Source organism: Solanum dulcamara, chromosome 9 (assembly GCF_947179165.1).
Source record: "Solanum dulcamara chromosome 9, daSolDulc1.2, whole genome shotgun sequence".
NCBI lineage: Eukaryota > Viridiplantae > Streptophyta > Magnoliopsida > Solanales > Solanaceae > Solanum > Solanum dulcamara.
The window spans coordinates 63,607,730-63,621,595 of record NC_077245.1 but is presented as its reverse complement, the minus strand read 5'-3'; positions in this window follow the sequence as shown (position 1 = coordinate 63,621,595).

Genomic DNA, 13,866 nt, shown 5'->3' with positions numbered 1-13,866 from the left:
TAATTAGTAAAGAGGAGTAAGAAAGATGGCCGGCGTCAACTGCCTCTCGAATCACATGAGAAAGCCTTAGATGAAAATAAGAAAAACTGGGTCACTGTTCGGGCTCAGAACCTACACAAGTGTAGTTAGCAAGGAGTGAGTACCAACAACGCGGTACCCATCAAGTAAATGTAACATTCCTCAAAATACTGACAAGTCCCTTAAGAATGCCTTGGGAATATGCCGCTCATGTAATGCATTATCCTTAATATTTTTGGAAAATCCGAGTTCGAAATATCGATCATAGGGTCAAAACTTATGGAGAAATAGTCTCAGTGGATTTTTAGGACCCGTATATCGAAAGATAGAGTTTTTAAAGAAACTGCATAAAACAGTAAAGTCCGCATCGCAGACCTAGCGATGTTTTTTGGCCGAATTTAGTTTTTAGCAAGGCACTTTAGACTTTTTCCTAATTGTTAGTTAAGGAACCTAGACGTTTTTAGGATCTAATTCAGCTCTATAGATTAACCTAAACATCTAATTCTATTCATTCTTCTACAATTCACCTACTCAAATATTTCTCTCTCTACAAAAGACTCTCAAGGACCCCATTGAAGACTTCAAGTAAATTCACTCAAGCTCTCCATCAAAACTCTCAAGTTCTTTCAAATTATTTGGTTTTCTCACTCAAGGTATGTGGGTATTGATTCATGGATTCTTTCATCCATGAAGCCCAATCAATTTCTCAAAATTTTCTATCAAATTAAAGTATGGTATTTTATAGGTTTTATGATCTCTATTTCAATTGCATGAATTATGATTCATATTATGATTATGAGTTTATTTTGATATAAATTGATGGTTATTGCATTGAATTGAAGAGTTTTTTCATGAATTCTCCTATTTTGATCTCTAGGGTTCATGATGTAAAATATAAGTATTTTTAATTATACTTTCTAATGACACTATCTTTATGAATTATGTATGGGCTGATTAAAAGTATATGATCATGCATGTTTTCAAGTCAATTACATGATTCTCAAGTCAATTGATTATGCAATTGAGTTTTTACTCTAAGTTCAAGGTATGAATTTCATGCAAGTTATGAAGTAAGGTGACTTAGGGCCCTATGTGGTGACCTAGGGCTTAACTATATGAATTATGCAAATATGATTGTAATGATGAAAGGACAATTCTCACATTACAAGTATGTTATGAAAATGAGCTACTCTATGATTTTAAACCTATGATCATGACTATGATATATGTCATCATGATTTCTATGCTATGTATGTATTCTGTAGGATTTAACTTAGCACCAAATATGGACTTGAGGTGGGGACTCAAAATATGGGGTCCTTATATAAAGTATCTTATCCCAGAACTACGTGCCACCATAGGTAAAAATGGATTAGAGGCGAATTTCCAAATCTCTAAGAGGTGAGTACCCGAAATATCAAGGCTTGGAGGTGAGTACCCGAGTCTAAGAACTAGGGGTAAGTACCCGGTTCACATAACCGCTTAGTGGATCCACTCAGGCATGTAGAGTCTACCTTGACAAGTAGATTCCCCTTTTCTTCGTTGTATGGAGAGACAACGAGATTCCATGTTATAGCTCACATGGTCTTATTGTCGGTTATGGTTCCTATCCCACATATGTATGATCTCTTATGTATGCCATGATTTAAATTATGCTTTTCAAATGCTTTGATTACTATGATTTTCTCCTGACTTTACTTATCTCATCTTATCATGTGTTTTACTTAACCATTGCATCTCATGATTTACGTTGCATGTCATGCCCTCATACTTAGTACATTCTAACGTGCTAATGCATACTTTTTGCCTACATTATCTCATAATGTAAGGGTTGAGGTTGAAGATCATATTCATCTACGTGGCTAGTTAAGCTTTCCTATCCAGTGGTGTATACGGTGAGTCCTAATTTATCAGGGACTAGTTATCGAGTCGGTTATTGTTTTCAAAGACTTTTATTATGTTTTATATTGAGGGTGAGCTAGGGACATGTCTTAGCCCCTGCCTATGCTCATGAGTAGAGGCATCTAGTTGGACAAATGTTTTGAGTCTATGGTGTCATTCTTTATTTATTATCCAAGGTTTAGACTCCCTTATGATGTTTCCGCTTTTAATTTATCTTATGTATGCTTATGATATGTACAAGAGGCTTGGTTGAAGCCCATTGAGGTTTCGATCACCGTATTACGACTAGGCTCTAGGTCGGATCGTGACTGTAAACAACTAAGACTAAGCAAAGTTAGTAAAATATACATACTCCTGCCACACTATCCAACCCTCAGACTACAACCTGCACAGAAATTAGCCTAGTCTAACAGTTCTAGCAACACATCGACCTTGAAATCCTTAATTTAGCAATCCTTAACTTTACCGAGAAAATCCAAATTATACGCAGTTAATATGATAAAAATAATCAATGAATCAACACATTTATACCAAAATCATATTACCCATAACACAAGAATCCTAAATATACCTTTTTCATCAAAATTGGAGTCCAAATCGAATAAAATTCTAAGTTTTCCCATGAAATTTACAGATAAGAAAAGAAAAACAGATGAAGAAATCATAAGAAAATGTCGAAATGAGGATTGTATACTAACCACCATATTATATCGAGAAGAAATCCACAAGAATCACTCCATTTTGAGCTCTAGAACTCCCGATATGCTCAAAATACCAAATGAACACAGTCTGAAATATATATACATGTACAATTCTATTTGCACCAGAAAATCTTCAACTTATATTTTTACTAAAAGAGTCATAAATTCCTCATACGATACCGAAATGACCCTATTCTTTTTCATAAATGTATTAAATAATGATACGAACCCGTTCCTTCAATAAAAACTCAAATTTGAACTCGTTTGCCCAGTCAAATATCATTTCTGCTCGGTAAATAATTATTTCTTATATTGTGAGATAAAAGTTCAATCTTGACTTAGAGAAAATACACCAAACTTTGTAGATAAGTCCTATAATATATTCTCAAAATTTTAGAAGTTTTGGAATAGTTTTTTAATTTTTAAAACTAATAATGAACCTCTTAGTAGGCACAATTTGCTGAAACAACGTCAAAGCACCCAAGAAGCTTAAAAACTCACCCAAAACTCATTCAGAAATTTCCGAATACAGACCAAATATGCTACTAGTTTGGAAATGATATTTCGGAATCAATAGAGTTGATGGAATTAGAATTCGAGGTCTCTTTGATCCGGAACTCAAAAAGTCGCAACTAAACTAACTTAGACCTCCAAAATACCAAAACGAGCTCGGAACTTCCACAAATTACAACGAATCCCTTTCTATCATTAGAATCGCCTTCCGAAACCATTGGAACCATCAGAAATCAAATTTGAGTATCCGAACCCCAAATGTTGACCAAAGTCAAGCTTGGATCAAACTTTAACTCAATTTCCAACTTCGAACCTAAATTCCACGTTTTAACTCGAAATCTGATTCTGAAAACTCTCCTAGACCAATTTCCACATTCCAGAACTAATGAAATTGACAGAATTCAATTCCGAGACTCGAAACTCCAAACGACTCTGAAACTCAAAATTTAACAACTTAAGCCATTAAAACTCATTTCTCTAGCAAATCCCAACTTTTCACAAGATTTTCAAAATTCAACTTTCAAACCCAATCTAGAATGACTCGAGGCAACTGATGGGAGGGATAAAATGGTAATTTTATCAAAAATATCAAAAATGACCTTCTGGATCATTACACATAACATTTTGAGATTTCATCACTTCATTATTTTTAGGTACCTACCTCTCTCATAAGGTTTAGTGAAGCATTATGGCATATGATCTTCAAGAACACATTGCCTCCTTATTATAACCATTTCGATTATTTGCTCCATCTCTTTTTTTAAGTATTATTATCACGATCCAAGTTAGGCCCTAGGTATGACACGATGATTAGAATCCCAAAAGATTGCAATCAAGCCTCTCAGCATATCATACATGAGCAATAAGGTAAAATAGGAACATAACAAGAGACATCAAAAATGCTGAATAAAAATCTTGATAAGGAAATCTCATAAGAAGGGAAAACAAGCTTAAATCTCTGAATAATAAGACAACTTAGATTCCATAACAAATCTAAAATGCCTCTACTAGTCTAGATGGGGCATAGGACAAGTTCCTAGCTTACCAACATAGAAATAAAGTAATATGAACATAAGAAATCATAAATGTCTCATCCTCAAAACATGAGGACTCACCAACAATAGGAAAAATAGTAACACAAGCTCTATCCACGAACGGAATATATGTGATGATCGCGGACCCTATATTATGATATTATATAGGCAAAAAGTATACATCATTACATGTAATGCATTAAGTATGTGAGAAGCATGCATTAACAATGATAATCCGACATAGTCAATATGAATATGTGATGCATGACCAATATCTTAAAAACATGAATAAAACTTGAAAGCATTTGAAAACATAGTCATAAAGTCAATGCATCATAAAACATCATTAAAAGCTTATAGAATATAACATATACATATGTGGGGTATTAACCTTAACTGACATGTAAGACCATGTGAGATATAACATGAAATCCGTTGTAACTCCCACACCTAGAAGAGAAAGTCTAGTTGCCAAGGTAGACTCCGTATCATAATATACCATGAGCTATATATGGATCCACTAGATAAGCCATAAAGGCAATCTATGGTGATACGTAGTTTTGGAACTAGGATTTGCTACTAGAATTTCTCGTGGATCCCCACCACAAAGTTCTCTCGGTGATACGTTATTCCCAACGTATACATAACACAGTCATTAGGAAAGGTAAATCAACCAATACAATATCATGAAAATACATGTCACGCCCCGGGAGGGTACCCTAGACGTAACCGACACTCAGAAACCATTTTTGGCTCCCAAGCAAACCACATAGCCTGATCACACATCCGTTTATTCATTCATTCAGCGGAAAGTTTAAAAATAAAGAATAATTTAGCGGGAAACTCAAATCACCCATCACTATCTAGTCTATGAAGCCTCTATCACTACTATGTAATTGGTGCCAATGACATGTTCATGGCTACCTCAAATAAAAATAAAAAGGGCTAACTCAATGCAAGATTTCATAAGCGGTGTCCTCCAAAAGTAGGGGAGGGCTCACCAATACGCTGAGTGCGAATAGATCCCCAATGATGCTCCTATTGACGATCTCTTAAATCTGTCTCTGCATCATGAAATGATGCAGGTCCAAATGGACGTCAGTACGTGGAATGTACGAGTATGTAATATGGTAGAATGGAACATACCTCAAGAAAGGATAACATCGATCCACATATCTCAAATCAGAAGGATAAGAGAGACTCAACAAGGCGTCATAAGTCTAAAGTAATAATACATTTTTAGACAAAGACCAATCAGATACCATACAGTCCAATCCAATCATACACAATACAGTTCAATCAAATCATTTACAATTCGATTATATACACTCAACTCAACATTCAACTCAATAATCAAATCCAATCACAATTCATCTAATCCAATCCAACCATATACAATCAACTCAACGTTCAACTCAATAATTAACTCAAAGGACTCAACTCAGTAAATATGCAAATTAAATTATGCAACGTTTTACAATTCAACTCAAAGGACTCAACTCAATAAATATGTAACAACTCACTCAAGTGTCCTAAGTCTAATAAGAAATGGTTTAGATGGGATCAAATCACATGCCACTCAACTCAACTGACTCGGAGCACTATCAAGACCTATTTGGGAGTTTCTCTTACCCGACAACTATCACTTATGAGCTAGTGAAAGTACAATAAACCGACGTTGTTGCTGCGTCCGTTCATACTTTGCCAGGGTATGAACGAATCAACAAATCATGGATCTAATCCAACCAAGTCCTATAATGTCAGGACAAAACTCTCGGGGAAGCATCCGACTTTAACGGTTCCATCCCCCCTACGTTTGGCGACGCAGTTATTGGGTTCGAGTATGGACTATACTCTTGCCCAATTCGCTGCTCGATACTCCTCCCAAGACTCAATGCTCATAAAACTCCATCCAATCAACTCAATCAACTCATATCGACAAGTCTCATTACAACCTTGTCAGCTCATCAACTCTATCACGATCAAATCTCTTCCAATCATACTATCCGATCAATCTCAATCATATCTTTCAAAAGAATTCTTTGAGAAATCTTTGAGACTCATCACAACTTCAAGACTTTAAATCGACACTTAATAATAGGCAACATTTTAAAGAAAATAACGTCCTTTATCAAACCTACATAATTAAGAAGATCAATAAAACATATTTAACAACTCATCTTCATCAACTCATACTCACATAAAGGCTCATTTTAGGAACTTCTTAGCTCAACAACATTAACACATATAGAATCAAATAAATAGGGGACAAAGCTCATACAAACATAATCACATGGTTAAAGAGATCAATAAGACATATTAACAAGTAAAATGCTCAACTCGTTTATAATCAAAATACCCGTGTTCAAAATAATTAAAAGACTCCTCAACTCAACTCATGCTTAACTCTTTTCAAATCATAGATGAAAATAATTACTCTTTAAACTCAAAATAGTGTATAATTAGTTTATGCAAAAAAATGGTTTCAAAATCATTTATTTTCAAAATGCTCATAAGACTCTAATCAACTCAGATTATGCAAATCACATATCACATAATCACATTAGACTCCAATCCACTCCATCACATAATATCCTCATCAATATACCTCTTCATCAATCATTCTACACATATTAAATAAGCACCATTCACGTCATCACTCACATCATCATCAAAACATCATCATCACATCATCATCATATATTATCATTTACATCATCATCAAACATTATCATCACATCATTGTCAAGTATCATCATCAAACATCTACTCCAAAATCCTTATTTTGTCCTATGTTCATTTTATAGAAGCAAAGGGACATTCTTAACTAACCAATTCATTCTTTTCATTCCAATCAATACATATATACACACAACTATCCATCTCAACCTCAAGACATTTATGATAAAAAATCTCATCTTGGGTTCATGTGAATGAAACATGAACCCATACTCTCAACCAAACTCAACTCATTTATATCGTCAATACCTATAAATCTATATATAAAGATACATTTGTAGTTAATAATATGAAAAATAACTATTTAGTAACTCAAGTCATTAAAATCGTCAATCAATCATTTGTATCTAAAAAAACATTCCATAGTTTAGGGAAAACTTTCAAGAAAACCTTTCTAGAAGGTACAACTCTTTCGCAACTCCTAACCAACACATCTATGGGCATATGGAAGAAATCAATCCATATTTTAGGTTAGCCTTACATACCTTAGTGAAGACTTGAAGAAAACCTTGTGGTTGGATCTTCAATGGAGAACTCAATCCTTGAAGCTCTTGGAACTCTTCTTGTTGGAAATGGAGAAGAAGAAGAAGATGAAGAGGAGAGAGTTTTCTAGGGCTTTTCTAGAGAGAGAGTGGGGGCTGAAAAATGTGTCTCCAAATGCTCAAGAAGGATACATATATAATTTGGGAAAATTCCCAAATTGCCCCTTCTCAAAGTTCTGAAAAATAGGCAAAATTGCACCTGGCGCGATAGTGGCGCATCGCGCCATTGCAGCGCTAGGCCGATTACGTCTAAAACCTGCACACCTCGCAGTGGCGCGCCGCGCCAGAGACCAAACTACTGAGGCATATTTCTAGCGCGATAGTGGCGCGTCGCGCCCTTACAGTGCCAAGGCCAATATTTTCTGGGTTCTGGAAATTGGCTTGAAAAACCCTACACACCTTTTAATGGCGCGCCGCGCCAGAGCCCAAACTACTGAGGCATATTTCTGGCGCGATAGTGGCGCATCGCGCCACTGCGGCGCCAAGCCCAGTTTTCCAGCAATTGCAACCCAGGCCTGAAAATCTCTACTGTTCTAGTTCATCTTAGGATCGTCATATCTTTCGACTCCGAACTCCAAAAATTACACTCTTGGCGGCGTTGGAAAGAAGACTCAACGACCTTTAATTCAGTGAGTCGTGGGCCACCTAGATTGTCGTCTTTCAAAAGATAAGGTCGTTTGAAGTTGACCCTTATACTAACTTGTCCGAAAACTTAATCGATTGGAGTTCTTTGGACTCGACTTGGTGTTAGAGATCCCTTATGACCCCTAAACACATCTAACACACTTCAAATACTTAGGAATTTATCCTAAATCATGTGTAGAATTACAATTCCTCCGGTCCGAGTCTACCCACACGTGAAGAAATGTTCGATTCTTTGTGAAAAAAATTCCAGAGTATCACAATACATCATAAGAATAGATCCATGAAAACCATGATCATAACTTGAACTTGTGGCTACTTATCTGTCTAAGCATCCAAATCATCATATCTTGCATATTGTGATAAAACCTTTCACAATTCATGGTTTTATACTTGAAAACCTGCTTAAATTATAATATATATCTTTCATAAATCATACATGATATTTCATAGATTTCATAATCATAAATTCATAAATCATACTTGAAATCGATATCATAATGCATGGGTCCTTGTAAAATACATTTAAAACATGCAATTGAATTGAAATCATACATGAATAGTTATGGAAGTTCAATAAAGTCATAATTTGTAACATCTCAAAAATTTCTATGCCAAGACTCAAACCATTCTTTTTAGGCGTATAGAATTGAACTCAGTGACTTTTAGTTATATATATGAGTTAGGATCAATTCCTAAGCATTTTAAGAGTATTAGATGTATTTTAGGGTCATAAGGGATCTCTAACACCAAGCCGATTCCAAAAAAATTTTATCGGCTAAGTTTCTGAATGAGTTCGTATAAGGGTCAACTTCAAATGACCATATCTCCTTGAATATAATGAATTGGGTAGCCCATAACCTATTAAATTAAAGGTCTTTTAGTCTTCTTTCCAATACCAAAATTACATTTTTCCGAGATCGGAGTCAAAAGTTATGCTTAGTTGACCAGAGAGGAATGCGACAAGTCCGTGTCGCGGACATGCAGCGAACTTGGACATTTTTTTCAGATTTTATTTTTTTGTCGATCAGAAAGGTGCGCGACACGTCCGCATCGCGGACTTGTCCAGTTTTCTAGATTTTGTAGGTACATTTTGGGAAAATTACCTAATATCTATATATACGAACTTGGACGCATTTTGGGTCATTTCTTTTCAGTCTTTCACCTCCCTAAAATCCTAAACTTCATCCTCCTCTTTCTTAAATCATCCCATCCAATTTTTCTCTCAAACTCAAAGTATTCAAGGCTCCTCATAGAAGAACAAGAATCAAACTTTCTTAAAAGCTTCAATCTAAGGTATGTGGGTTTTCATTCTTGGGTTCTTCCACCCATGGAGCCCAAATATTTTCTCAACTTAGTATATCAATTTTGAATGACGAAATCTTATGGGATTTCACATGATGGTTTCAAATACATATATTATGGTATATTTTAAGTTTATTTACTCGTATTGATTTATATATATATTGACTCTTAATTTCAAGTGATAAGTTTTTATGAATTTTCGTACTACGATTCCAAATGCATAGATTCTTGAATATTTGAAGTTTATTTTATTATATTGACTTATGTTGATTCTTATTTACATGAAATGGATGGATTATCAATGTTCTTATATGAAGGTTTGAAAGGTAGTTTTAAAGTGCATATGATGGGTTGTTTTTAAGGTGTTTAATTGGATGCATTCCTATCACTCTCATTCATACAAGTATTCTTTAAATGTATTTGAATGTCTTTTTGAAATGAACCCACCTAGTTTCCTATGATAAAGTAAAGTTGAAATGAAGTTTGACTCCAATGAATGTTATGAAGTAAATGCTTATGAAGGGGAGTGTTTATGAAATGATTGATTGATGAAAGGGATTCTTAGCTAAAGTAAGGTTTCAATGTGAAAGAAAAATTCTCACATTGAATCAAATAAAATGTTTAACATTATGTTATGACATGTTTGACCTCCCTATAGGCCGTCAATACTTTTGAACATTTTTCCAAAAAAGAAGTTCCGATTAGCATGGTACCCGGAATGCCATCACTGATTGTAGACCTAATTTTCTTATAAATCAAGATTCATTAGTAGAACGGTAAATAGGGCATGGTAGTCATGATGATATTATAAACCAAAGATTTTAATGAGATATTCCACCGATGATGATTTGATGTCTAAATTTATACAATGATTATGTGATTATGATATATAAATGTTATTTCATAGGATTTGAACTAGCACCGAATGTAGCATGTAGATGAGGACTCGACCTAAGGGGTTCTTAAGTAAAGTCTAATGTTGCATTAACTATGTGCCACCATATGAGCCCTTGTAGGCTATTTAGGCTAGTGGATCCACAATTAGCCAATAAAGTTAAAGTTAAAGAATGTTAAAGTTGACGGAGTTATACCCGGCAAGTAGTCTCCCCGTGCCAACGTAGGGGCTTATGTTTAATTCCATGTAAGAGCTCGCATGGTCTTAACTATCGGTTATGGTCACTTTCCCATAAATGGAATATTTTTGGGTTTCATATGATGATGTCTAATTCATGCATTCACTTATGCATATTGCTTACTCATGTCTCTCTTATGTTCTTCATTTCATAGCATACTCACATACTTAGTACATTCAAAGTACTAACACATACTTTTGCCTACATGATATCACCATTAAGAACCGACGTCACTCCTCGACCTCCTCCACGTGGCTAGCTCGAATTAGTTTGAAGAGTGCTTGTGGTGAGTTCCCAAGGTTCGGAAACAACATTCTTTTTATTCTAAGCTTATGTTATGTAGAACATTAAGACTTTTATTAAGGCATTTATTGACACTTATTTTGAGTGTGAGCTAGGGACATGTCTTAGCCCCTGCCAAGTCTTTAATGTAGAAGGTATGGTTGGACATACAAAAGATGTTATGTTATCTTTGACTCTTATTAAATGTGAAGCCCATTAGTCCCTACATCCCTTTTGTTTTCCGCTTGATTTGTTTATCATTATCAATGAAATGCTTAATGAATGCTAAGAGGCTTGGGTGAGGTACCTCCGGGTGTCTCATTCGCCATTTCACGTCTAGGCCCTAGGATTGGGTCGTGACATAATTGAAGTAACTCAATGCAAATTAATCAAAACTAGAGTTTAGGAGAAATTCATGAAAAAGAGAATTGAGATAACCTTGGGACTCCATGGATGGATAAATACATGAATGAATTCCCACATACCTTGATGAAGATCAAACTTGGAATTTTGAAGAAGAAGCTTGAACCTTAGAACCCTAGCATGATGAAGAAGAAAAGTCTTTTGGGAGAGAATCCTTAATGCTTAGAGTGATTTTGAGAATAAGAGGGAATTGAGGAATTTTGAAGGAATTGGGTTCTTATTGCTTAGTTCAATACCCCAAAATGGCATAGTATAGGTGTAGAATAGGTAGGAAATGTCTAAAACACCCCTTATTAAAAAAACTACCAGAGGAACCTATGGGTCGTAGGTTGGTCGACGGATCATAGGAACGAGTCATAGAAGTAGTGTACCAAAACTTGGTCTATTGGAAATTGTATTAGGGACTTACGACCATGTTCTATGGATCCTCTTAAGTGTTACGGGTCGTAGGGTCAAGTTGTCAACCACCCCAACACTTAGCCAAAATCCAAAACTCAGGACCCAACTTAGAATGGAGTCTACGGTCCACCAACATTTCTACGAGTCATAAGACCCTTTCGTTCTGCCAAGTTTTCCAAAACCTGAAACTCTGAGTTTTTGAACTTGTTCTACGGGTCCTTCCTACGGGTCGTAGGAACTCCTACGGTCCATAGGAACCCCTCGTAGAATGGGTTCACACTTAGTGAAATTTCATTCTTTAGGATCCCTTACTACAAGCCTCTTCTATGGGTCATCAACTTGACTCATATCAGAACTCAATATTTTCCTAAGTGTCTAGGGTTTCTATGACTGTCATCCTACGTTTCATAGGTTGGCTCATAGAATCCTGCACCAATGAATTTTTGCAACTTTTTTCTTGCTTGGCTTTTCATCTTCCGGGGTCTTACAATATCTCCCTCTTGGAAATATTTGTCCTAAAAAATGGGACTCAAGTTAGCATGAACAGAGTAGGAAGAGAGACATAACAACCCAACATTAATGCAAAATACATCAAAATGCATAAAAATATGGAATATTCAATCACAAGTTGTCTCGACCCAAAAATCGAGGTCGTGATGACACACATCCCAACCCAACATGATGTGTAAGCTGAAAAGTAAAATCACATACGAGACTCCCAAAGTAAAGTCAGGCCACAAATGAAAGGTAAGAAAATACATAAAAAATATCCCAAAACCTGGTGTCACAAGTCTAAAGAGCATCTAATATAATCTCTAAAGCAATACATAGAACTCAGTCTCTAATTAAAAGTAAAGACTACAAAAAAACATAGAACTGATAGTGGTCTGAATGCACTGGATCTCACCACCTAATCTGATATAAGATCTCTGCTAGAATAATCAGCTGCCAAGAGGATAACCCTGGCTAAAATCTGCATCCAAAAGGGGACACAAAAGTAGGGGTGAGTACAATCCACATGTACCCAATAGGTTTGACCGACTGGTAGTAGGAATTGATTAAACTATAAAATAAACTAGGTACGCTTCCACCTATATACATGAAAACCAATCCAACATCAGTTCTATTAATTTATATTGAACGACACAAATAAAGTAAACACACAAGTCCAGGAATACATCAACATCATCAGATAAGTCCAAAAATCAAGGCACAACAACATGCAATGCAATAAGATGGGATAAATGTAGTGCATGGGTGGTACTGGTGGAATCAAGACTGTCGCACAACCTGTCCTATACACCTGCCAAGCTGAGCTACTAGACAGGACCCATGGGGGCCACGCAGACCATATACCTAAATCACAATGTATCAACTACCTTGCCACTAGCTCGTGGTCAAGGACTCATGATATTAATATCTCATCCTTCTTGCTACTTAACTCATAGTCAAGGGTTTTTAAAGGTGTTGCCACAATCTCACTTCCCATGTTCCATGATACGAATGTATGAGGATGAATGTGTGTCAATAACACAATTAGAAAAGTAAAATCAACTCAATACAAACCTCAAAGTGAACAAGTTCGCAAAAATCTAGTTTTATGATAAACACCCTCTTAAAAATCAATGGGAAGAAAACTCTTTCAAAATAAGCAACAGTTCTTAAAAAATCTCTTTAGTTCTCAAAATATGCCACACACCACAATTCTCCTCAATTATTTCGTTGCTCAAAGTATTTCATGCCTCAACGCATTTCATTTCACAAAGTATCACATTTCTCAAATCAAGTCATGTATTATCGCATTTCATTTCACAAAGTAGCTCATTTTGAAAATCATTTCACTTTTCAGAAGCATTTTATTTTCCAAAAGATAGGTCTCAAATCACTAATATGGAGAAACTTCACGAACAAGCACAACAAAAAGTAAAGTTCCCTTTATGGGCGTCACAATACAACATATATCCAGTCATGATATGATCCCATGGCATGGTCTACAACATAAAAATAACCAATTTCCCAACCCCAATCTCAAAGAGGGATAGCCAAACCTACCTCCATAATCGAAACTGCACCTGAACACCTCTAATTTGAGAATTCCGCTCAAATTCCTACTTCAAATTGATTTTTCACTATTAAGAATGTAAATTACCCATCAAAAGGAGTCCAACAATATTCATATTGCTAAGATTAGGAATCAAAGTTAAAATTGTCCAAAAATCTCTCCGAAATCGAG